The sequence below is a fragment of the Colobus angolensis genome, unplaced genomic scaffold (genome assembly GCF_000951035.1).
Source record: "Colobus angolensis palliatus isolate OR3802 unplaced genomic scaffold, Cang.pa_1.0 Scaffold172, whole genome shotgun sequence".
NCBI classification, from domain to species: Eukaryota; Metazoa; Chordata; class Mammalia; order Primates; family Cercopithecidae; genus Colobus; species Colobus angolensis.
Window position 1 is genome coordinate 3,017,990 of NW_012114844.1, and position 24,914 is coordinate 3,042,903.

General features: G+C 43.5%; 1 non-coding gene and 1 pseudogene across 1 annotated transcript; one reads left to right on the top strand and one right to left on the bottom strand.

Annotated features, from left to right (window-relative positions):
- The first annotated feature begins 5,056 nt into the window (after positions 1-5,056).
- The window catches only part of LOC105509263, a 72,873-nt pseudogene continuing 53,015 nt past the window's right edge, over positions 5,057-24,914 (top strand).
- TRNAC-GCA lies at positions 6,074-6,145 on the bottom strand. Its single transcript has one exon. It is a non-coding gene; the product is annotated as a tRNA-Cys (tRNA).

The window sequence follows — 24,914 nt, forward strand, 5'->3', positions numbered from 1 at the left end:
GGGTGGTAATATTTTACCTGCAAATACTGCAGTCTATTACTCTGACAAATAAGAACTTTTTAAAAGCCATAGCTGGCCAGGCGCAGTGTCTCATGGCTGTAATCCCGGCACTTTGGGAGGCCGGGGCGGGGGGATCACCTTAGGTCGGGAGTTCGAGACCAGTCTGACCAACATGGAGAAACCCTGTCTCTACTAAAAATACAAAAAATTAGCCAGGCATGGTGGCGCACACCTGTAATCCCAGCTACTTGGGAGGCTGAGGCAGGAGGATTGCTTGAACTCGGGAAGCAGAGGTTGTGCTGAGCCGAGGTTGTGCCATTGCATTCCAGCCTGAACAACAAGAGTGAAACTCTGTCTAAAAAAACAAAAAACACCATAGCCAAGTACCCCCAAACCATGATCCTGTAGAGTGGATGTCAGTCTCACGACCACAGCCTGTTGTCCCCAGCCCTTCGCTAGATAGCATGCCCCGCCCAGATCAGTGTGCTGACTGCGACCAGAGCTTTGTGTTTGTCATGAATATTCCTTTATTTAGGGAAGGCAATAGCTGACAGTCATGTAATTCTCTCTAGTGACTAGAGGGCCTCCACGTTCTCACTCACCACTTATCCTGACTTAGAGCTGTTCCTCAGACCTTTCTGCAGCTGGGGTCACCTGGCAGACCCCCTTTCTGCAGCCGTGGCATTGACTGAGCAAGGCTCAGTGGTAGTAGTTTCACAGCTTGGGTTCTCTGGGTTACGTTCTGGCAGCTGTCGGGTCAGGGTCTGTAGAGGAATCCTTTTGCACAGTAGAAGAGATGGGGTATTAGTCTTGATTTTCACTCCCTAGGTTTAAGATACATAGTCCTGGCTAGGCGCTGTCACTCATGCCTGTAATCCCAGGGCTTTGGGAGGCCAAGGTGGGTGTATCACTTAAGTCCAGAAGTTTGAGACCAGCCTGGGCAACGTGGCGAGCGAACCCTGTCTCTACCAAGAAAACCTCCCCCTAAAAGCTGAGTGTGGCAGTGCACGCCTGTAATTCCAGCTACTCAGGAGGCTGAGGTAGGAAGATTGCTTGAGTCTTGGAGATGCCACTGTACTCCAGCCTGGGTGACAGAGCAAGACCCTGTCTCAACAACAAAAACAAACCTATTGAACTATTATACATCTATAATTCAGCTTGATTTTCTCAAACAGAACACTACATAACCAAACAGCACCCAGATTAAGAAACAGAACGTGGCTATCCCCTAAGAACCCCTGGTCCCTCCCCCCACCAGAAGTAACCACTATCCTGGCATGTAGTAACAGAATTTAGAACCCCCTCCTTTTCAGGGGAGCCACGTAAAGGCTTTTAATCACTTTCTGGTTTAAAAGACTTGCTCATAGGTACAGATAGTTGTTGAACATATCCCTGAAGGCTGTGTCTGGAGATTGCAACTTGTGGCCGAGAATGACGCGGTCTCCTGATCAATGAGACCCAGTGGGATCCTTAAACATCCCTTGGGTTTAACCGCTGATTTATTTGGGAACGGAAAAGCAAAGAGAACCGGTATTTAGGTGCCTGTTACATGCCTGGCACTATACTAAGAGCTTTACATAGTTAATTCTCACGGCCAAACTGGAAGGTCCACAGTAGCGTTCTTGTCTTACAGCCTAAGGTGCTGGCTCCTAGAGGATCAGAAGCCCAGCATTGCCGGGCACACTCCAAGCTGGCCTGAGTCCAGGCAGGCCTGGACCCCTTCTATCATCATCGCCCTGTAGAGCTTCTCTCCCTGTTTTCCTTCCCCTTCACAGCTTGTGAATTCTTTTGCATTTCCAGGTAAGGTCAGTATCTTTTCCTTAGGCGTAAAGTTAAGAATCAAGGTACCTGCTAGTGTGGTCAGCAAGCTTAGCTTTGATCATTTCCATTGGCCTTGGAGATTCTCGTGGCCTCTGGCAGTAACACTTTTTCACTAAAAGCAACTTTATCTTTCATTAAAAAGACTCACTGGCTGAGAGATTAAGCAAGTTGATCTAGCCTATATATAACATGAGCTAAGCTTCGAATTTTTTTTTTTTTTTTAAATTTTATAGAGATGGGGTTTTGCCCTGTTGCCGAAGCTGGTCTTGAACTCCTGGGCTCAAGCACTCTGCCGCCTTGGCCTCCCAAAGTGCTGGGATTACAGGGGTGAGTCACTACTCCTGACCAGCTTCCAATAGTTAAAAAAATTTCTGATTTAATGTTCATTTTGCAGCTATATTTGCATTTTCCATTTCAGACCTACCATCATTAGGGAAAGACAATGGAACCCACAATCACAGTCTGTAATTCTTCTCATCATGAATAGGATGTTTTAGTTACTATACAAAATTGGAGCACTTTCTATCTCCTAACTCTTAAATTGCACCTGGTATAATTTTTTTTTCTGTACTTTGGAAATTGTCACAGACTCATGAACACTAAAGTTCATAGGGTATGGAGTTTTGTGGGATTAGATAATCTGTAATTTAGTGACAGGCTCATCTAACCAGAGCCATCTTTGAAACTAGCATTTGTAGACAGCAGGCCCTAGAGTCCTCCAGTACATAATGCTGTACTGAGGGACTTATCCACTGCCACGTTTTCAACGGCCATCTTAAACTGGCCATACCCTTAACTCTAGCCAGAATCTCTCTAAGGCTCTGGCCTTATCCTTAGATAACTCCATTTCCTGTCCAAAGATACTGGAACTTGGCCAAGCATGGTGGCTAGTGCCTGTAATCCGAGCACTTTGGGAGGGTGAGGTGGGAGGTTCACTTGAGGCCAGGGGTTTGAGACCAGCCTGGGTAATATAGCAAGACTCTGTCTCTATGAAAACAAACACAAAAATACTGCAGCACAAGAAGAGCCTGAATGGGTATCCCAGCCACCACGGCACCTCAGTTCTGGCTGCCCTGGACTACCAAGAGCATTTGTGTCTGCGTCACCTTTGCTCAGATTATGGTGTCTACAGAGAATATCCTTTCTGGTACTGCAATAGCTGCTTTTATTCATGTGAAGCCAAGAGTGCAAGCAGGCAGGCAGGTAGTAGGAGCAAGCAGGGAAATGTGAGCAAAGATATGATAGGCAGGCCCAGGCCAGAAGGCACCGTGGGAGACAGAGGCAGTCAGTCTTAAGGAAAGAAGGAGAAAAGGAGAAACTGTTGAACTGAACCCACGAAGATCTTAAATGGAACTTCAGTAAGAAGCCCATTCTCCCCAACACAAGGGGCCTAATAGAGTCTTGAACTTGAGTAGGAGTCCAACTGGCTCTGCTACACTTATTAGCAGAAGATCTTGGGCACATCACTGTCTTGAGATTCAGTTTTTTTTCTTCAGTAAAGTGTGGAAACTTACTTCCTAGGGTTGTAGGAATGAAATCATGCTGGCCAAAAAAAAGGAAAACCTTGTCCATCTAACATAACAAGTGTCTACTTGCGCCAAATGCTGGGGAAACGAAACTTCCCTGAGGTGTCTTTTACTCTGAGCCTTAAAAGTTGGGCTTTTCTGGATGAAAAGGAGTTGGCTGGCTTGAGCAGAGGCCCAGGTGTGTGGGGCACAGGTTTGAAACGTGGTGTCCTGAGGGCACCAGGTGTGAGGCAGGGATGGCGCCACAGGATGGTGAGGCATATGAGGTCAGATCACAAAAGGCCACACACTCTATCTGAGGCACAGGAAGCCATTGAAAGCAAACATCTAGAAAGATCATGCCAGTGGCAGTACAGTGGATAGACTGGAGAGGACAGACTTAGAGTGGGACCAGAGTCTTTTAACAACGTGTACAAATGGAGAAATGCAAGAAGAAATGGAGTTTAGCCTGAAATTGTTTTTAGAGATGGTTAGGTGGAAGATTGAGACCAGGACAGAGCTAGATAGGGAGGGGCTGACTTGGTCTTAGATGAAGGATGTCTCTGAGGACTCTTGTTGGGGGACACCTAGGAGTCTGGCAGTGCCCTCCAAATCATGTTGGGCCAGTTGGATTCTAGGGTATCCACAGCAACATGGGATATGAAGCAGTATTTATTTGTGGGCATTATTCTTTTCCTTATTATTTTTTTGAGATGGAGTCTCACTCTGTTGCCCATGCTGGAGTGTAGTGATGTGATCTCGGCTCACTGCAACCTCTGCCTCCAGGGCTCAAGGGATTCTCCTGCCTCAGCCTCCTGAGTAGCTGGGATTGTAGGCATGCACCACCATGCCTGGCTAATTTTTGTATTTCCAGTAGAGACAGCGTTTCACCATGTTGGCCGGGTTGGTCTTGGACTCCTGACCTCAAGTGATCTGCCCGCCTTGGCCTCCCAAAGCGTTGGAATTACAGGTGTGAGCCACCACGTCTGGCCAGTATTTGTGGGCATTTTTGATAACCAGTGTGTGCCATTCATTGTTATCTCTAGAAGGCTATAAGTAAGCAAACACTGAGCTAGTTAGCAAGGGGTCTATGACAGCTCAGTGCTGCTGTCAAAAATCACCTGCTCATTTGCTACTTTTCATTGTCATCTGGGGAGTAGGGCAAAATGAAAAATCCTTCAAGGCTAGGCACAGTGGCTCACACCTATAATCCCAGTGCTTTGGGAGGCCAAGGCGAGTGATGGCTTGAGGCCAGGAGTTCTAGACTAGCCTGAGCAATATGGCAAAATTCCATCTCTACGAAAAAAGAAACCCCAAAACCTCAAAAATCAGCCTGGTGTGGTAGTGGACGCCTGTAATCCCAGCTACTCAGGAGGCTGAGGTGGAAGGATTGTTTGAGCCTGGGAGGTCAAGGTTGCAGCTGCAGTGAGCCAAAATCAGTCCTGTTATACTCTAGCCTGGGTGACAGAGTGAGACCTGTAAAAAAAGGAATGACAATGCTCAGAGGTTGTAACATATTAATCTTTATTACATAAATGGTAACAAGCAAACTGGCCAAAATGCTTAATCAACTTCTTGGCCAAGTTTAACCCCTTTTCATGTAACCTAGACCACATTTTAGGTGCAGTGGTAACCAAGAACAAACTGCTGCTCTTTCCCTGCTACCACTGAGTCACGGAGGCAGAGGCTCAGGTGTGTTCAAGAATCAGCTTCACCTATAATCCACCGCCATGGCCCAGGAAGGCATCACTGCTGGAGGTATCATGGACCTTAATACTGCTTTACAAGAGGTCCTGAAGGCCGCCCTCATCCATGATGGCCTAGCATGTGGAATTCGAGAAGCTGCCAAAACCTTAGACAAGTGCTGGGCCCATCCTTGTGTGCTGTCCGCAACTGTGATGAGCCTGCCTACGTGACTGGTGAAGGCCCTTGGTCCTGAACACCAGATCACCCTAATTAAGGTTGATGACAAGAAAGTAGGGGAAGGGGTGGTCCACTGTGAAACTGACAGAAGGAAAACCCCATAAAGTGGTTGGCTGCAGTTGTGTAGCATTAAGGACCATGGCAAAGGATGTTATCAAGGAGTTTTTGTTTTTGTTTTTGTTTTCTTTGAGACAGAATCTCTCTCTGTCACCGGGCTGGAGTGGTGCAGTGGCATGATCTCAGCTCACTGCAGACTCCACCTCCTGGGTTCAAGCAATTCTCCTGCCTCAGCCTCCCAAGTAGCTGGGATTACAGGTGCACACCACCATGCCTGGCTAAGTTTTGTATTTTTGGTAGAGATGGAGTTCCACCATGTGGCTCAGGCTGATCTTGAACTCCTGACCTCAAGTGATCTGCCTGCCTCACCTCAAGTGATCTGCCTGCCTTGGCATCCCAAAGTGCCGGGATTATAGGCATAAGCCACTGCACCCAGCTCTTCTTTCATGTTTTAATTCAAGGGAGCTTTGCGTGTACTAAGTTTTCAAAAATGCATGTTGAAGGAACATTTTTGTCTATACTTCGACACATACGCAATTGTCAAATTGTGTTCACAGCTCTCAGACTTATAGATTTAGAATCTCCTCAGGGACATGATCTTAACTGAAGACAAGGGAGATCCTAAAAGGGCTTTTTGTCCTAGTGGTCAGCTGGAATGTGGGAGGAACAATTTCAGCACAAGGACAAGTTGAAAGTTTTATCATCTTTTCTGGTGACTCTGTGGCTGATGGTACTACTTTAAAATGGAAGTGAGAAAACATTCAGGAAGGGGGCACCCAGATTTGAACTGGGGACCTCTTGATCTGCAGTCAAATGCTCTACCCCTGAGCTATACCCCCTTCACCTGCTGGAGACTCCTTCCTTGTCCACTTATGGTGACTCAATACAATCGAGTTCCACCCACACTAGAGTTCTGGCAAGCTTTGTGTTCTAAAGCCCCACCTTCTTAATTATCCATCATCTGCTTTGGTTTGTCCCTTGGCCACTAATAAACTGAAAGGGAACGCTTGAAAAATGACATCCTGGGCTGGGCACGGTTGCTCACACTTGTAATCCCAGCACTTTGGGAGGCCAAGGTGAGGTCAGGGGTTTGAGACCAGCCTGACCAACATGGTGAAACCCCGTGTCTGCTAAAACTACAAAAAATTAGCTGGGCGTGGCGGCAGGCGCCTGTAATCCCAGCTACCAGGGAGGCTGAGGCAGGAGAATTGCTTGAACCCCCTGGGAGGCAGAGGTTGCAGTGAGTTGAGATCACACCACTGCACTCTAGCCTGGGCTAAGAGAGGGAGACTCTCTCTCTCTCTCTCTCTCTCTCTATATATATATGGTGTGCGTATGTGTGTGTTTTGTAAAGGCAGGGTTTCGGCATGTTGCCCAGGCTGGTTTCAAGTGATCCACCTGCTTGAGCTCAAGCAGTCCTCCCATCTTGGCCTCACTTCAGCCTCCCAAAGTGCTGGGATTGTAGGTGTAAACTGTGGAGCTTGGCCTTTGCTCTGTTCTTGATGGAAACAATAGCCATCTCTGACCTGGGGCCCTGCTGATAGCTGGAGAAGTGCTTTTTTGAGGTTGAGCAGTGTGGCTCCTTCTTATCCCACTGGCAGGGGAGAGCTGAAGCCTCTCCTTTCAAATCTGGCACTCGTTGGTATGGAGTGTAAGGGCATAGGCCTGAGAAGCCCTTTCTCCTCTCACCTCCTTTCCAGGGGGAAGAGAAGCTGGGAGTAGAGCTGGCTCCTTCCTCCAATCTCAGGGAAGAAACAACACACTTGGAGACACAAATTTTTTTAATGTAAAATAACATTGAGAGTTCATCTAACCATCTATCTTAGAAATTCAGGTCGAGGGAAGAGATGCTGTTAGAACAGAGGGAAGTGGGTGACCTCTCCAAAGACGGACATGCTCCGACTGAGGGTTGGGGTGTTCCTGCGGTTGCCAATCTTCTGTTGAACCCATTGACCAGTTTCAGATCAGCATTGTAGTTGTCATGGCCAGTCACCTGCTGGAGAGGATGCCCTTGGGGGCAAGGAGAGAGAAGCCTGAGCCTGCATTCAGTCCATCTCTTGGCTTCCCCATTCCCCCGGGTGTGGTAAGGAATGCCAATCAGGGGTAGTCACTGAATTCCCCATGACCACAGCCAACATGCAATCCTCAAATGTCCTGAACCTCTGGGCTGAAAAGCCGAGGGCTGGTAAGGTTGAGGGACAGAAGGCTTCCTAGAAATGAAACCCCGCACCAGGAATAATTGTGTGAAGACTGTGAATGGTTTGTGCTGGGACAGGAGGGGCCAGGAATTCTGGACTTGGCAGAGCTTGCCTTTCTCCCATGAGAAATGAGAAAAATCTCACCCTGTCTCTGACCTATGTGGATGAGATCAAGATCAATTGGGCCAAATGGTACAAAGGATCATGTGACTAGAGGAGTGGCCCAGGATGGTGGAGTTGGGCTGGGAGGAAGGTTTGCCCTGTTAGAAAAATGTCTCTCAACTCTTCCCCATTTTTGTTAACCTGGGCCTGGAAAATGAGCAGGATGCAGCAGTGAGGGGAACAGGGGCTTCAGAGTTGGGAAGAGCGCAATCTTAATCCCAGCTCAGCCCTTCTTGCCAAACCCCTTTAACTCAAGAAACTTGTTTCCCCAACTGTTCCAGGGTGTTAATGTGACAGTGAAAAGTGCCTAACAAATGGCTCATGCCTGTAATGCCAGCACTTTGGGAGGCTGAGGCCAGAGGATGACTTAAGCCTAGGAGTTCAAGACCAGCCTGGGCAGCATAGGGAGACTCCATCTCTACAAAAAATAAAAAATTAACTGAGTGTAGTGGTGAACACCTGTGGGCCCAACTGCTTAGGGGACTGAGGTGGGAGGATTGCTGAAGCCCAGGGAGGTCAAGACTGCAGTGAGTAGTAATTGTGCTACTGCAATTCATGCAATCCAGCTTGGTTGACAGAGTGAAAGCATGTCTCAAAAAAACAAACTTTCAGAAGTTTCATATTTGATAGTATTCAACAGAGCAGTTTATTATCCATCTGTGTGGGACAAAGATCTGTAAACCAATTTCTGAGTTAAGAGAGATGACTTCAATTTTCTTGCTAAGAAAGCTGTTTGGATGTGGGATTTGATCACAAATTCATCTGAGGATTAGATAAATCAGATGGATAGCTGTGTCCTCCATTCTGGGCCAGAAGCTGAGTGAGTCGAGCACGAGGCTGGGGCAAGGAAAGATCCAGCCAAGTTGCAGAGCAGGACAGGCTTTGAGTTGCAGGGGCAGTAACATGGGGGAGGCTCTGGCCAGAGGCCAAACTTAACAAATGGCCTTTCTGAATATTAATTCCTTCATCTGCAAAACCATGCTACCTGTGAGTGCCCAATCCTGCCTGCTTAAGCCACATGGTTGTTGGAAAATAATAAATAGCAAATAAGGGAAGGTCCAAACAAATAAATAAGTAGATAGAGACATCTGTGAATGATTAAGTGTTATGCAAATTGATGAATTAGTTAATTTGCATTTCTATTCAGAATTTGATGAGTAGTTATTCTGGGACAGATGTAGAGCTAGAAGCTGATGAAGGACCATGAATGTAGGGAACAAACTTTACGGTATATTATGCAAGGTGTGGGAAACCACTGAAAGTTTTTGTTCAGCCAAATGGTGTAATAAACAATGTTCTTTCAGGAAAATAAGCTGGTGGCCATGTGAGGACTGTGACTCTATCAGTTCTGTTTTCTGAGTTGCTCCTGAATTTGTTCTCTCCTCTCCAGTCCTACAGACACTGCTATAGTTCATACCTTAACATTTCTCATGTGCAATAACCTCCTAAATGATCTTCTTACTTCTAGCCTTGACTGCTTTAATTCATTCTCCTTATGCACCTAGAGAATTTTATCCAATTATTTCTTGGCTTATGCATTCATATATTTGTTCATTCACCCAGCATTTATTGAGCTCTATCATGCATAAGGCCTTGGGAACATGGCAGTAATATTTGCTGATGGGTAGGTCTTAGCACATTGCTGCTCTCTATCCCCAATACAGCAAAGTGAAAAGCTCTTAGCGTGTCCCACTACACCACTGACCAGCCTCTTACCATTCTCATGGCTCAGCATTCTTTTCTCTGCCTTACAATCTTTTTGCATTCTATATGCTATTTGCTATTAAAGTGGCAAGAAGGACTTTAGGATAAAGATTGAGTAAAATTATGCTTTGGAGATTTAATAGTGTGGTGACTTTGGGTAAATCACTTAGGCTCTCAGTTTTCTTGCTTGTAAACGTTGAGAAGTATAAAGCATACCTTAAACATCCACTGTAAAAATCAATGAGATAAGGCATGTAAATTGATTAGCATGGCATCCTAGATCAGTTAGGTGTGTATTTGTTTATAAGTAGCAGAAAATCTTACCATTGATGTTTAAACAAATAAATATGTAACAAGAGACTGAAAGTAGTTTTTGATGTTGATTTGATGGCTCAAAAATGACAGAGCTGAATTTCTTGACCTTTCCCTGATGCTGGTTACCTCATGGTTATAAGATGGCTGCCAGAGTTCCAGACTTCACATCTATATCCAAAGTGGAAAGAAAGAGGAAGGGACAGTGCCTGCCATGTTACTTCCCCTTTTATTATGAAAGCAAGGCAAAGCTCTACTAGACCTTGAATGGGAAGTAGCAGACTTCCTATTAAATTATTTTGTACAGAAATAGATCATATGGCCTTCTCCACCTGCAAGGGAGGTTGGAAATTTAGAGAAGAAGAAAATTCCAGATTGGTTGAGACAAATTATGATTTGTCACTTGAGGATGAGCACATTAGCACTTCGAACAAATCTGAAGTCCTGTTAACAAGAAAGAAAAGTGAATAGTATTCAGGAGCAATTTTTAGTGTTTCCCCTGAAATGCCATGCATGTGCATATCCCTAGGCATCTGCACATGGTATTTCATGTCGGCTACAACACTCTCCTCCCGCACTGTACCTATACAATTTTGTATCTTTTTTTCAATATCAGAAGCAATTTTCAATTTTGTCACTTATTCGGTATCATTATTTTTAAAGGATACACAGGAGTCCATTATCTGGTTGTAGCGTGGTTTATTTAACCGTTTTTCAATAATTGGATGTTTATGTTGTTTCAATTTATTATTATATAAGAGGAAAATTTAGTTTTGTTAAGTTTGTGTTCTCGGCCACATACATTACACAGATTATCTCATTCAAACCTTGAAACATTTCTGTGTGGTAGGCATTATTCTCATTCAGCAGTCACAGATATCTAGGTGCAGAGGAGTTAGTTTGCCCTAAGTCCTACAGCTAATGAGCGTCAGCAGTCAGCATAAGGATTCACAGAGAAGATGATTTAACTGCCAAGCCTGGGCTTCCTCACTGGAATCCACACTGAGATGGACACAGCGAAAAGCCACAGCCACACTAAGCTGTGTATCAGACCTCTTATGACCTTGTAGCTTCCCCATCTCTATGGCTTTTGGGCGTCTACTCCTGAACTGCCACTCTGGATAGACCCTGTCCAACTTCATGGGTTCACAGCCTATTGCACTTCACCTCCTGCTCCCAGGTTCCTTGTTGAATCTGGGGTATGAGACACAGTAGGACCCTCTCAACATCCACACACGTGTAACCTGAAAGTGTGAAGGAATTAATGTTTTGCAGGGCAGAACTTTGACCAATGGGAGATGGAAGCCATGGAATAAAGTCTTCACCTCACACTCCCACCCCTCCATGGACACTCTAAGTCATAGTCATGCTGTGGCCTTGGGAGGCTGTCTAGTGAGATCAAGCAATCAGTCTCACTTAATACCTAGCAATGGACAGCTCAGTAAGGCACCCCATGTTGGTTCTTCCTCCTTTCTTGCTTCCTTCACCTTTTTCCTCTTGCCTATTTCCCTGATATTATACCCTTTAATAAAGTAATTGCACATAAATGTTTGCAACTTCAGCCCAGTTTTCTGGGCAGCCTAGGCTAAGACAGTGCATAAAGTTTTTTCATTATTTGGGATGATTTTCTTTTGTCTAAAAAGGTTTCTGCTGTTGGATTACTGAGTTTAAAAGTATGAATAGCCCCATGCCTTTGAGAACATTACAACCGTCTTCAAATCTACGCAGCTCTGGATCTTGGGTCACCCTATAGATGATTATAGGGTCAGACGGCACCATTCATTACTGAGCCAAGGGCAAAGCTAAGGTCCTACTGGCAACGACTCACAGAAAAGGCTGTAAGTAGGAAGGTTTATGACCACATTGAATCAAAGTTGGTTCAATGATAATGTATGGAAAAATGTAATCTTTGCTGAAAAGAAATTTTAACTCCATTTTTGTATGTGTTGCCAAGAGAAAGAAAACCTGGGCACACAGCCTTAAAGAGTGCGCTGGACCCTGGTAATTGTTCTAATTTCCGGTGACTGATAACTTGGACAGCTCCTTGTGGGAACCGCTTCTGAATTTGCTCAGTCACAATCACAGACTTTCCAGGAGAATCCAAATATCAGATACCTCAGTGGGTAAGAAATGGTCATAGCCTAGGCCCTAATAAGAGTCCAGGGGAAGGCTTTCAGTTGTTCAGGTGGGGCCTGCTAAGGTGTGTGCAAAATGAATTATAACAATCTTCAAATTTATCCAGCCCTGGCCCTTGGGTCAACCCATAGATGACTGTGAGTCAGAGCAGCAGGCCCCACCCAAACAACTGAAAGCCTTCTCCTGCACTCCTATTAGGACCCAGGCAATGAGAATTTCTTACTCAGGGAGGTGTCTGGTATTTGGTTTCTCCTGGAAAGTCTGTTGCTGTGACTGAGCAAACTCAAAAGCTGTCCCTGCAAAAAGCTGTCCAAATTATCAGTCTCTCTTCAAATATGTGCTTCCGGAGCTAGACAGATTCCAGACCCATCTGTCTGCCCCAGAAGCCTGCTACCTCTTTCTGGCTTCTTTGGGCCCTGTCTAATGGACTTCTGATTATATCAGTAGCAGAGTGAGCCCGGTTATATATGAGGAAAATAAATCAGCAGGGAACACTCACCTTATGATGCATAGAGAATGAGCTGCTCGCTGGAAATGCAAATTTTGAAGGGTGAAAATCTCACTTCTGAATACATAATGGTCTCTAATTAACTCACAGGTAATTGGAGCAATTACCAGGGGCCAGAGCCCTTCTTAAGGCTGTGTGCCCAAGTTTTTTTTTCCCCACTTGGGAACATATACCCAAATGGAGTTAAAATTCCTCTTCAGCAAAGAGTATATTTTTCCATGCATTATCATTGAACCAACTTTGGTTGTATAAATATAGTCATAAATGTTCCTACTTATAGCCTTTTTTGTGAGTCATTGCCAGTAGGACCTTAGCTTTGCCCTCAGTTCAGTAATGAGTGGGGCCAGCCAGTAAATAAGCATGGTAGCCTGAGGAGTTCTACGTGGTCTGTGAGCTGCTTGATTCCTCTCTGCTCCATCGACTTCCACCTTGTGTCTTGATTTTTTCTTGGTGTCCTGATGAGTCAGAGTCCAGTTCCCAGTCTTCTCACTTCATCCAAGAGTTGTGGCTTGTTCCTAGCTTCTTGGGAGAAGAGTGGGAAAGGAGAAGGAAGAGATGGCCTCCTCTCACTGGCCAGTTCTGAGCAGAGAGTGGGTTGCAGGGATATAAGCTCCTCAGGGTGGATCTTATAAATTTGGTTCCCAGGGAGACCTCAGTGCTCATGATATGAGCCATGGGCTGCTGCCAGGGCCTGGGGGACTCCTGGGGTGCAAATTAGAGCAGGATTAATATTTTAGCTCTGTTGAGTTTAGTAAACTCTGCGCTGTGCAAAGAAAATTAGATTTGTGTGCTAGGAGGCTTTGGTTCCTATTTCTAGTCTTGATTGACTATGTAATCTTGCCCCTTCCCTGTTCCCAAATGAGTAGGCCAGACTAGAGTAGGAATAGCAAGGGTTTGTCAAGCATGCCATCGTCACCAGGTCCTCCACTCATGGCTGGTGTTGCTAATCAATTACAGATTTATTTTACCCTGAACCCAGGCTTGGCCTCACAATTCTTAACAGTCCATGCCTGGTAACCAATTGATTCGAGTTGACTTAAAATGCAGCCTGTTTACTCAGGGTCAGATGATCTCCAAAGTCCCTTCTACAAACATCCTGAAAACTGGTTAGTTCTAAGCAGGTGAACATCAGAATTGAAAGCTGGTTTACTGTAATGATTTGCTTAGCAAAGCTTCCCTACGCCCTCCACAAAGAACTCCATTAGTTTTCTTAGCTTCATAGCAAATTACCACAAACTTAGCAACTGAAAACAGTATTTTTTATCACTCTAAAACTTCCATTTATTATTTTATAGTGTTGTAGGTCAGAAGTGGAGGCAGGCATGGCTAAGTACTCTGCTTAGAGTCTCACAAGGCTGAAATCAAGGTGTCTGTCGGCTGGGGCTCTGGGAGTAAATCTGTTTCCAAGTCATTCAGGTTGTTGGCAGAATTCAGTTCTGTGTGGTTGTAGAACTGAGGTCCTCATGTCCTTGCTGGCTGCTGGCCAGGGCTTGTTCTCACCTTTGAGAGGCTGCCTGCATTTCCTAACTTGTGCCCTCTGTTTTGCAACAGGGATTAAATCTTCCTCAAATCTCTCTTTCCCTTCTGCCTTCCTCTTACGCACACAGCCAGAGAAAGTTCTCTAATTTTAAGGGCTCATGTAACATTACATTAAGTTACTGGTTAACTCACCCTTTTGAGTTCAATTGTGCCACATGACATAGCGTAGCCACAAGAGTGATATCTGCGTTGTCGTCGCAGATTCCAGGGGATTAGGGTGAAACATCTTTGGGAGGTCATTTAAGATATTCTGTCTACTGTCCTTAATTAGAAATATCACAGATTCTATGTGAATAAAGTTGGAATTAATGGGCTTAACAAAGATGGAATTAATGAGTTTGACAAAGATGGAATTAGTGGGTTTGATAAAGATGTTGCTCCATTCATTTAACAGTCAAGTGCATATTAAAACCAGGCACCCTGTCTTCAAGAAGCACACAGTCTAGTGGGAGCCATTAATTATGCAACAATATAGGGGCTGTTTCTAACAGAGGTGGGTATAAAATATATTGGTGGTGATGAAGAAGAAATAACCAATTCTGCCTAGGGCAGTGCAGGAAGGGCGTGATTACTGGGGAAAAGTTTGCTAAGAAATAGACATTTTCATTGGGCATTAAAGGATGCAGTTTTGCCTCTGAATTGTATTTGGTAAGTGCCCTTTCTTTCCCCCAAAATCTCAGTTTCCTCAGAACTATCATGAGAAGTTTAAAGAAGATGAGCTCTATAGCCCATTTCATTTCTATTGTCATTGAAATTTAAATTCTGGACACATGAGTGGGCAGGAGATGGTAGTGAAAATGATTGAGGATAAAGAAGGTGAGAGAATCCTAGAGATGGTCTTTTGTCTGCCCGCCTCCTTGACTTTTAGTGTCAGCTGCATTCCTCTGTCCTGCTCAGGGGAGAGGATAGGGATGTGGTCTAACATCAATTGGGATGCAAAAAAAGATTGAAATTCAAACTGGCATAAACATGAAGGGCTTCAAGACTAGAGACCCAGAGGTAGGGAGATGTGGAGGTTGACTTAATCTAGTGGCACACCTTCTATTGTGCGATCTTCTTGGCTCTGCTCTTCACAGGCTAGCAACAGAATGGGTGCTAATGTTCTGCACCACACATGTGGTTGTAGTAATATCTAAAGAAAGAACCACCAGCAACCTTTGCTAGAGTCTCATTGGCTCCAGTTGGACCAATCCTGAGGACACAGGAAAACCTTATGTTGAAAAATGTCATCCTGGGGTCTCAACCTATTCATTGGTAAGGAGGATGGGAGCACCACGACTGACTTAGACCAATCAGGATGCACCTCTAAGCTGTTACACATTGGGGGAGGGGCGGAGCCCACCAAAATATCTGCTCCCTGGCTCTGAGTCCTGGCCTCTCATCTCAGAGCACTTAGGGCTCTACCTGGGGTCTAGTGATTGATCTAGCTTTGCTAGAGCACTGATGATGGAACAGTTAGTATAATATGACTTCAGTATCAGAGAAGTATATGCAAAAGGGCCTTGCAGGGAGGCATGGGTTGTTCCACACATGAGGCATTGTGTCAGTAGATCAGTGTCTCTAACAAGACCCCATGGCGGTGACTACATGGGATGAATCTCAGAGACTACTTGTGCAAGCTTTTGTAAATAGGCCATATTCTTATAATAAAACATAGATAAATTACACCCAGATTAAATGCCCTTTCTCTTTAAATCAAGCCTTCCTTTTATTCAGGCAAAAAATTACATTCGAATGCAGAGGCCCTTTGTTTCTCCATGCTGTGGCTCTGCACCATTGGTTCTGTCTCATTTTAGAGGTGCAGGAATTTATAATTGGTTTTCCAATTGTCACCAAGGCACCTTAATGGCTTTTTACAAATTATTTGTTGTATGAACAGCATTAATAGAAACCAAACTGCAAAAAAAAAAAAAAAAAAAAATTACCCCATGCTCTGACCACTGCCACACAATCAAGCTGTTTATATTCATCCATTCTTTGTTCAAGTGTTTGCTCATGTGCACACAAAATTTAATCACAGAACAGTCATCATTTATATTGGCATATTCTGAGCATATTCTGTGTTTATTGTGTAATTGTCATAATTATACTTTTTAAATGGCTGTGTGGTCTATAATGGGTTTCTGGAAATGAAAATTGACTATCTCTGATACGACCACTCCTTTGACTCCCCCTACATCCCAACCAGATTTGGAATTGGTGTAAGGTTAATTTTTCCTTCATGCCCATTTAATTTTTGCAGAAAGAGAGTTATTGCTCTCAGGTGAAGGAAGGTGAGCATGAATTGTATGTTTCTAAAGGAATACCTCCTACTTCTGCAGGAAAAAGTTTTAATAATCTTGCTATTTTAATTGCATATATATTTTTTCTTGACTCTATTATTTAAGAATTACACCTTGTATAATTCCCAAAGGCATTTTGTGGGTTAGCAATAGAGACAGTGTGAAGACTAATTAGGAATTTGTCTTAAAATAGGACTGAGTCCTGGCGCAGGGAAAGGAAGTATGAATAAGACAGTGCAGGGGTTGCAAATCCCTGGTATAGGTCCATAACTCTTCCTTCCTTCGGAAGACATCGCTATGATGCTCTTCCACACCAGTTTAGGTGCAATCTTAAAGGCATTTAAAGACTGAATTGTGAAGAGATTAGAAGGAGTATCTCTTGGGCTCATCTAGCTTTTCCATGGATTGGACTCCCACTGAATTCTGGAGGGTGTTTAGGTGACTTGTTTTGTATTTTTTTCCTTGAGATGGAGTTTCTCTCTTGTTGCCCAGGCTGCAGTGAAATGGCATGATCTCGGCTCACTGCAACCTCTGCCTCATGCGTTCAAGTGATTCTCCTGCCTCAGCCTCCCAAGTAGCTGGGATTATAGGCACCTGCCACCATGCCTGGCTAATTTTTAATATGTTTTTTAGTAGAGACTGGGTTTCACCTTGTTGGGCAAGCTGGTCTTGAACTCCTGACCTCAGGTGATCCACCTGTCTTGGCCTCCCAAAGTGCTGGGATTACAGGCATGAGCCACCGTGCCCAGCCTAGGTGACTTGTTTTACAGAGTGTTCCAATAAGCATCCTGCAGCAGTACCACACTAGAGAGTTTCTTTTTAACTTATTTTAGACTCGGGGGTACATGTGCAGGTTTGTTATATAGGTAAACTAGTGGCATGGGGGTTTGCTGCGCAGGTTATTTCATCACCCAGGTACTAAGCCTAGTACCCAATAATTACTTTTTTTCTGCTCCTCTCCCTCTTTCCACCCTCCACTCTGAAGTAGGCCCTGGTGTCTGTTGTTCCCTTCTTTGTGTCTGTGTGTTCTCATCATTTAGCTCCCACTTAAAAGTGAGAATATGTGGTATTTGGTTTTCTGTTTCTGTGTTAGTTTACTAATGATAAGGGCCTCCAGCTTTATTCATGTTCCTGCAATAGACATCGTCTAATTCTTTTTGATGGCTGCATAGTATTCCATGGTGTATATACCACATTTTCTGTATCCAATCTGTCATTCGTGGGCATTTAGGTTGAGTCACATCTTTGCTATTGTGAATAGGACTCCAATGAACATTCATGTGCATGTGTCTTTATGGTAGAATGATTTATATTCCTCTGGGTATATACCCAGTAATGGGATTGTTGCATCAAATAGTAGCTCTGTGTTTTGCTCTTTGAGGAACCGACATACTGCCTTCCACAATAGTTGAACTAATTTATACTCCTACCAACAGCATATAAGCTCCCTTTTCTCTGCAACCTTGCCAGCATCTGTTATTGATATTTTTTGACTTTTGAATAATAGTCATTTGATATGAGATGGCATCTCATTGTGGTTTTGATTTGCATTTCCACATTATAGAGTTTTTATGGACAACTCTTTGCCTTGAACTATTCATGGGATCAAGAGGGGAACTAGATATTATGATTGAGAACTTCAGAGGGTGTCCTACGTGGACACTGCCTCATTTTATTAATTTCACCTCCCTGGTCCTCTTCCTGTTTCTCCCACAGTCTTCTTTGTTAAGAGGTCCACCATCTGATGACTGCATCCTTCCTCAGAACAAATTACCGTACTCCACCTCAGAGCAGTGATTCTTCTGTATGTTATGGAGTTCTTCTTGGCCTAAGTTTTTGCTGGCTCCAAAGCCAGGACTGATGAGCTATGGACCCATGGGTTGGGGTGGTTGATGGGGTAGGTACGTGTATGACTGAACTTCTCACAACCTAGAATACCTGGGGAATTTTCATTATTTGAGGGCCAATATTTTTGTTTGTAAAAATGAAGGAAAGCTGCAATTGGGTTGCAAACTATCATATTTTGAAGTTTATGTTTTATAAATGAACAATTCCAAAACAAAAATGTCCTATAACAAATCTGCTCTGAAGAATTAAATCACAATGAACTCTGGGTTTGATGATGGGCTACACATTTTATGCTCCACGCTGAAAACATTTGCTTTCAGTTTTGTCACGGTAGCTCAGTGACTCTGTTTGCTCTCATCCGGAGATGACATCAAAAGAGACCTCTGGGAATAGAAGGCTGTGCCTAGTGGACCCTTGGGCTTCTCTTGTGAGGGCCCTGGTTTGGACCTACACTCTGGTCTTACTCCTTAGATGATCATGGCCTCTGATTCCTTCTTGAAATGCCCAAGATGAAATACTTCATCATCTCAAGTGTTAATTTTTTTCTAAAGACTAGCCTAGTCTCCTGTAACGAGCTTGCATTTCTTATTAATAGTACTTCAGCCTTACTTCTTATGAAACATTAATCCTGATCTCCTTTCTGGGCCTGCCCTCATTCCAAGGAGCCTTCATATTAATTGAGAAAACCTTGCCTAAACCATCTGGGATGGATGGTGCTGTCTTCAAATAGTTTCTGTGTAACTTCAAATTTCTTTTGAAGAGCAGAGGGATGTTTCAGTTTATCTCACTACAAGTGACCATCTTAACAGTACTGACTTTTTCTTTCATCATAGTGTATTCTGTGTTCTTCAGTTGGCTCTGAATAATATCGTGGTGTCAGATGAGGTGACTTGGGCATGTCCAATATCCCCATTTCTCTCTTATGAGGTCCTAACCCTCATCATCACCACATACACTGTGGTTGGTATGATGGATCACTTCAAGAGTTTGTATCTTGAAATCACTCTGTCACTTGAACAAATAGAAGTCTGATTTATGTTTCTCAAACTCCACAGGGGCAGATTTTATGTACTGAAGTGTTTCATGATCTACTGTGTGTTGGACTGTTAATTTGTTCTTTTCCTTTTTCTAAAATTAATTTTCCTCTCCCCTCCCCTCCCTCTCTCCCTTCCCTTCCCTTCCCTTCCCTTCCCTTCCTGAGATGGAGTCTCGCCTTGTTGCCTTGTCTGGTCCGAAGCTCTGGCCTCAAGCAATCCTCTTGCAATCCTCCTGCCTTGGCCTCCCAAAGTGCTGGGATTACAGATGGCAGCCACTGTACCTGGCTTAACTTGTTTTTTCAATGAGACTTTGGGACAACATACTGAGTTTGGGGGTTGTGTCAGTCAGACGGGTTAGCACTATGCTATAAATAACACCTAAATCTCACCTGTTTAAATCAGTAAAGGGTTATTTTTGCTTTTGCTACAATTTCATCCCTGCTTTGGCAGGGGAAACTTTTTCATGTCTTATGCAGATATGGAGGCTGACAGGGACCACACTCTCTGTCTGTTACTGGTCTCCATGGCAGGAAGAAGGAAGGGAATGTGATAAATTGTACGTGGAAATTTTGTTTGTTTCATTTTATTTTTCTTTTATTAAACTTTCTTGAGGTGTAATTCAAGTATCACAAACTGCATATATTTAAAGTGTACCTTTTGATGCATTTTGAGACATGCATGTACCTTTGATATCCTCACCATGATGAAGAGAATAAACATTTTCATCACCCCCAAAATGTTCCTTGTTTCACATGCCTCTCTCCACTCCTGTCTTCATGCAACCAGGGACCTGCTGTCTGTCAATGCAGGTTGATCTCCATGTTCCAGAATTTTTTTCATAAATAGAAGCACACAGCACTTACTCTTCTACTGGCTTCTTTCACGCAGCTCAATGATTTGAGGAATCACTCATGTTGTATGTGTATCAACAGTTCATTCTGTTTTATTGCTGAGTGGTATTCCATTGTGTGGCTATACCACAATTTATTTATCTATTCCTGCACATGGAAAGTTGGTTTGTTTCTGGTTTGTGATGATCACAAATCAAGCTTATAAGAACATTTGGGTACAGGTCTTTGTGTAGACTTGTGCTTTTATTTATCTTGGATGCATACCTAGGAGTGAAGATGTTCCAAAGTGGTTGTACCATTTCACATTCCCTTAGCAGTTTATGAGAGTTCCAGTTGCTCCACATCTTCACCAACACATGGTATGATCAGTTAAAAAACTTTTCACCCTTCTAATAGGTGGATAGTGGTATCTCAATGTAGTTTTAATTTGCATTTTCCTAATGACTAATTATATTAAGCATTTTTCATGTGTTTATTGGCCGTATTGTGGAGTATCCTCGGGTGCTATGCTCCGGGGTTTGCTCTGGTGTGTCAACTTGGTAGAATGACTTTTATCCAATTTTTTTTTTCTAGTGAGGCTTCTAGTTAGTACAATATCTACATACTGTAGCACTAGTTAGCATCCCTGTTCCTACTTTGTTTTTATCTGAACCAGTTTAGCCCTTTCATTTCTCTCCTGACCCGTGGCTAGTTTATGGGCTCCCTATAAAAAGTCCCCTCCCATTCTCTCGGTCCCTGTGTCCCCAGGATGTTCTGTTTTTCCAGGCTCTGCCTCCTATTCCTGTCTGTCTGGTTGACTTGAGTGGCAGATCCTTTACTTTAAACCTGATTTTTTCTTCTCAACCTGCTTCCCTTTTCCCTTTAACATTTTTGGGCTGGGATTTCAGAGCTACCCTGACCCTGATACTCTTTTGACTCAAATTTACACCATACCCCAGAGTTGAATGTGAGCCCCTACCTGTTCTGGCATCATCCAGTTCCTGGGGATTCTATCCCTAGCCAGAAACCTGCATAGCCTTCTCTCCCAGGGTCACCCAGACAGCCCTGCAAAGAAAGCGATATTAAGCAGGACAGTTTGTAGACTGTAAAGAATTCATGAGAAAAGTAAGATGACATAAAATCCATTCTGTTCATCTAAAAAAATCTAACTAGCCAGGTCCAGTTGTAGTTCCTCTTGTATCGCCTGCCAAGAGTGTCCTCTCTTCTAGCATCAGTCAATCTGAGACTGAAAGTCAGTGCAGGGTGCAGGGTTTCCAAGGTTATGGGAGACTCTGGTTGATACTTGCAAACAACTGACAAGATGAATCAGTATGTGTCCTAGCAGAAGGCTAAAGGTGGATGGTTAAGTGTCTGGCAGACCCAGCCATGATAATGAAAGCTACCTGTCAAGGAAGGTTGGGCTCCAGAAGGGGGTTTGGCTAACAGAACTAAAACTCAGAGATGGGGCCTCAAGCCAGAAGTACAAGCTAAAGCAAGTAGACTGTGTCTGAGAATCTAAGCAGAAGCTACCTGTGAGGTCTGGCTTTGCATCCAAGTCTGGCACAAAGGACTGTTGAGGACACTGAGGCCTCAGGCAAGGGCTCAAGTTTCCACGGTTTGTACAGGTCCCACGAGCTGGGGAGGGTGGGGGTTCAGGCTGCTCCAGCTGTGGGTGCTGATGAGAGTGAAGGGGTAGGTGCCAGGAAGAGTGTGACGAAAGAAGGCATGTGTTTGGCTTATTTATAGAAGACTAAAAATGAAAATCCCTTCTAGATGCAAACACTCACACTCCTGCTAAAGAACCCAAGAAAAGAAGCACACAAATCCAGTTTGTGGACAGAGATTCTTCCTAAAGGTCTTAGCATGTTATTGCATTTGTAGAAGTCACAGGTGGAAACTGTGATAATTCTGGCTCTTTCCTGTTATGGCCACCCTGCAGGGGACAGGGCCACTTGGAAGCACTTGAGCCTGGAAGAAGACATGCCTCCATTAAGTGGTGGGGCAGGGAGGGTGGAGGACTGGTCATGGAGGAAGTCCAGTAAGCAAGTGAAACACAGCAGCCCTTCTCAACCTCATTGTGTATACACATGGGAGCTTGTTAAAATATGGATTTTGATCCAGTAGATTGAGGGTGGGACACAAAATTATGCATTTCTAAGTTCTTAGGTGATGTCTGGTGCTGGTCTCTGGACCATACTTTGAGTAGCCAGGAAATATGGTATGCAGAGGGTGGCAGCAAGTATGAGGACATCAAGGCAAAAAACTGTTGTCAAGAGTAAAAGGGTGATGAGAATATTTGTATAGGTAGTGAAAATCAGTAACAGGGGCAAGCAGCAGGTGACATTCAGATGGAGATCCACAGTGTGCTATGCCTGCATGGGATGCTGTTAGTGGGAGCAGATGTGGTGTGGAAAGAACATAGATATTGAAACCAGATGGACTTGGATTTGATGTCTGGGTCAGCTTTATACTGGCTATTTAACCTTGATCAATTTAGCTCGGCTCTCTGGGGGAGAGTTTACATATTGGCGCAAACTTTATTGGATTGTTGTGAATATTAAATATTTCAAGCTATGTAACAAATTGACATTGTGTGCCTCCTGATATGAAGCACTGAGACAAAACAGGATTATATCAGTTACTTTTGCAAAAAAAACCCAAAAAAGCACATAATACAAATGTAACCATGTGGAAATCTGAAGCAAACCAAAATGTGATATCCTGCAATGGAGCTGGGTTAAACTCTTCTAAAATATTATGGTCATGCAATGGAACAGAACAGAGAGCCTGGGAGTAAAAATGCACACTTACAACCATCTGATCCTTGACAAAGTCAACAAAAATAAGCAATGAGGAAAGGATTCCCTCTTTAATAAATGGTGCTCAGATAACTGGCTAGTCATATGCAGAAGAATGAAACAACCACCACCTTTCACCATAAACAAAAATTAACTCAAGATGGATCAAAGATTTAAATATAAGACTTAAAATTATAAGAATCCTAGAAGAAAATCTAGGAAATGCTATTCTGGACATTGGCCTTGGCAAAGAATTTATGGCTAAGATCTCAAAGGCAATTGCAACAAAACCAAAAATTGACAAGTGGGACCTAATTAAATTAAAGAGCTTCTGCACAGCAAAAGAAAAGATCAACAGAGTAAACAGACACTCTATGGAGTGGGAGAAAATGGTCACAAGTTATACATCCAAAAAAGGTCTAATATCTAGGATCCAACAATTTAACAAACAAAAAAATAAATGATGCTGTTAAAAAGCGGGCAAAGGACATAAACAGACATTTCTCAAAAGAAGACACATACACAGCCAACAAATATATGAAAAAATGCTCAACATCACTAATCATCAGAAAAATGCCAATTGAAACCACATGAGATACCATCTCACACCAGTTAAAATGGCTATTACTAAAAAGTCAAAAAATAACAAACGCTGGCAAAGCTGTGGGGAAAAGGGAACACATATATACTGCAGGTGGGAATGTAAATTAGTTCATCCACTGTGGAAAGCAGTTTAGAGATTTCTCAAAATTAAAACAGGGCTAGCTTTTGACCCAGTAATCTTATTACTGGGTATATATACAAAGGAAAGTAATTTTTTCTACGAAAATGCAGTCACTCACTGTGTATGTTCATCACAGCACTATTGGCGATAGACTCAACCTAGGTACCCATCCATGGTGGACTGGATACAGAAAATGTGGTAAATATACACCATGAAATTCTGTGCAGCCATAAAGAAGAATGAAATCATGTCCTTTGCAGCAAAATGGATGGAGTTGGAGGCTATTATCCTAAGTGAATTAACACAAGAATGGAAAACCAAATACCACATGTTCTCACTTATAAGTGGGAGCTAAACGTTGGGGTATGCATGGACACAAAGACAGGAATGATAGACACTGAGGACTCCAAACGGAGGGAGGGAGGTGCGCAAGGGCTGAAAAACTAACTATTGGGTACTACACTCACTACCTCCATGATGGGATCATCCTTACCCCAAACCTCAGCATCACACAATATATCCAAGCCACAAAACTGCACATGAAACCCTTGAATCTAAAATAAAACTTCAATTAAAAAATTATTATGGCCACGAAATACAAGTAGTTCAGAGAAAGCCATCTGCATATATACACATATGCATGCACACACACACATTCTTACATGCACACATATATGGAGGAGAGAGATTCAGAGAGAGAGAGAGAGAGATAAGACACATGTGGTAAAATATTAAACATGGCTACCCCTCATTTTGCAAAGAATCTGAGGGAGAAGAGAGACCGAGGGAACAGGCCAGCCTGAGTCTCCACAGTCTTTCAGGCTGTCGGCAGGAAGTCCACTCAAGGCCCTCTGGACTGTGCCAAGGACAAGCCTTTCTGCTCTTTCCCACCGATGTGGATAATGGGAGCTACTTCTTAACTTTGGCCTCACTGTTAATCACCTGGAAACTATACTTATGCAATTAATTTTAGGTGACAGGGTTCTAAGGTCATTGAGAAGCTATGCATGCTTTCTGTCTCTTTACTTCCCTTTTCACCTGCTCCTGAACCCACTGCATCAAAGTATTCTCTGTTGGTTCTATTGAATCCCCACTGGAAAAACTTTCTAACTGTCCAATCCAGTAGACACTTTCGACTATTTATATTATTTGGCCTCTTGAAATACACTTGGATTTGTTCACTAATCCCTCCAACCCGAAACTCTTCTGCCCTGGCTTCCTTGTGACTCTTTCCTGGTCTCATAAACGAAGGGGCGTCACCTTCATCCACCTTCACTTCTGGGAAGCTTCATCCCAGCCATCTACATGGTTACTTTTTGCCCAGGTTTTCCTTAAATGTTGGGATTCTCTGGTGCTCAGTTCATTATCTTTTTTTCTTCTTTCTCCACAATATGCTTCATTCTTTTTCTCCCTCTCTTCTTCTTCAAGTCAGGACACTTTTAGTTGCATGTGACAAAAACTCCACTCAATTCTTGTTGCAAAATTTTTAATTGTGGCAAAATAAATGTAACATAAAATTTATCATCCTAA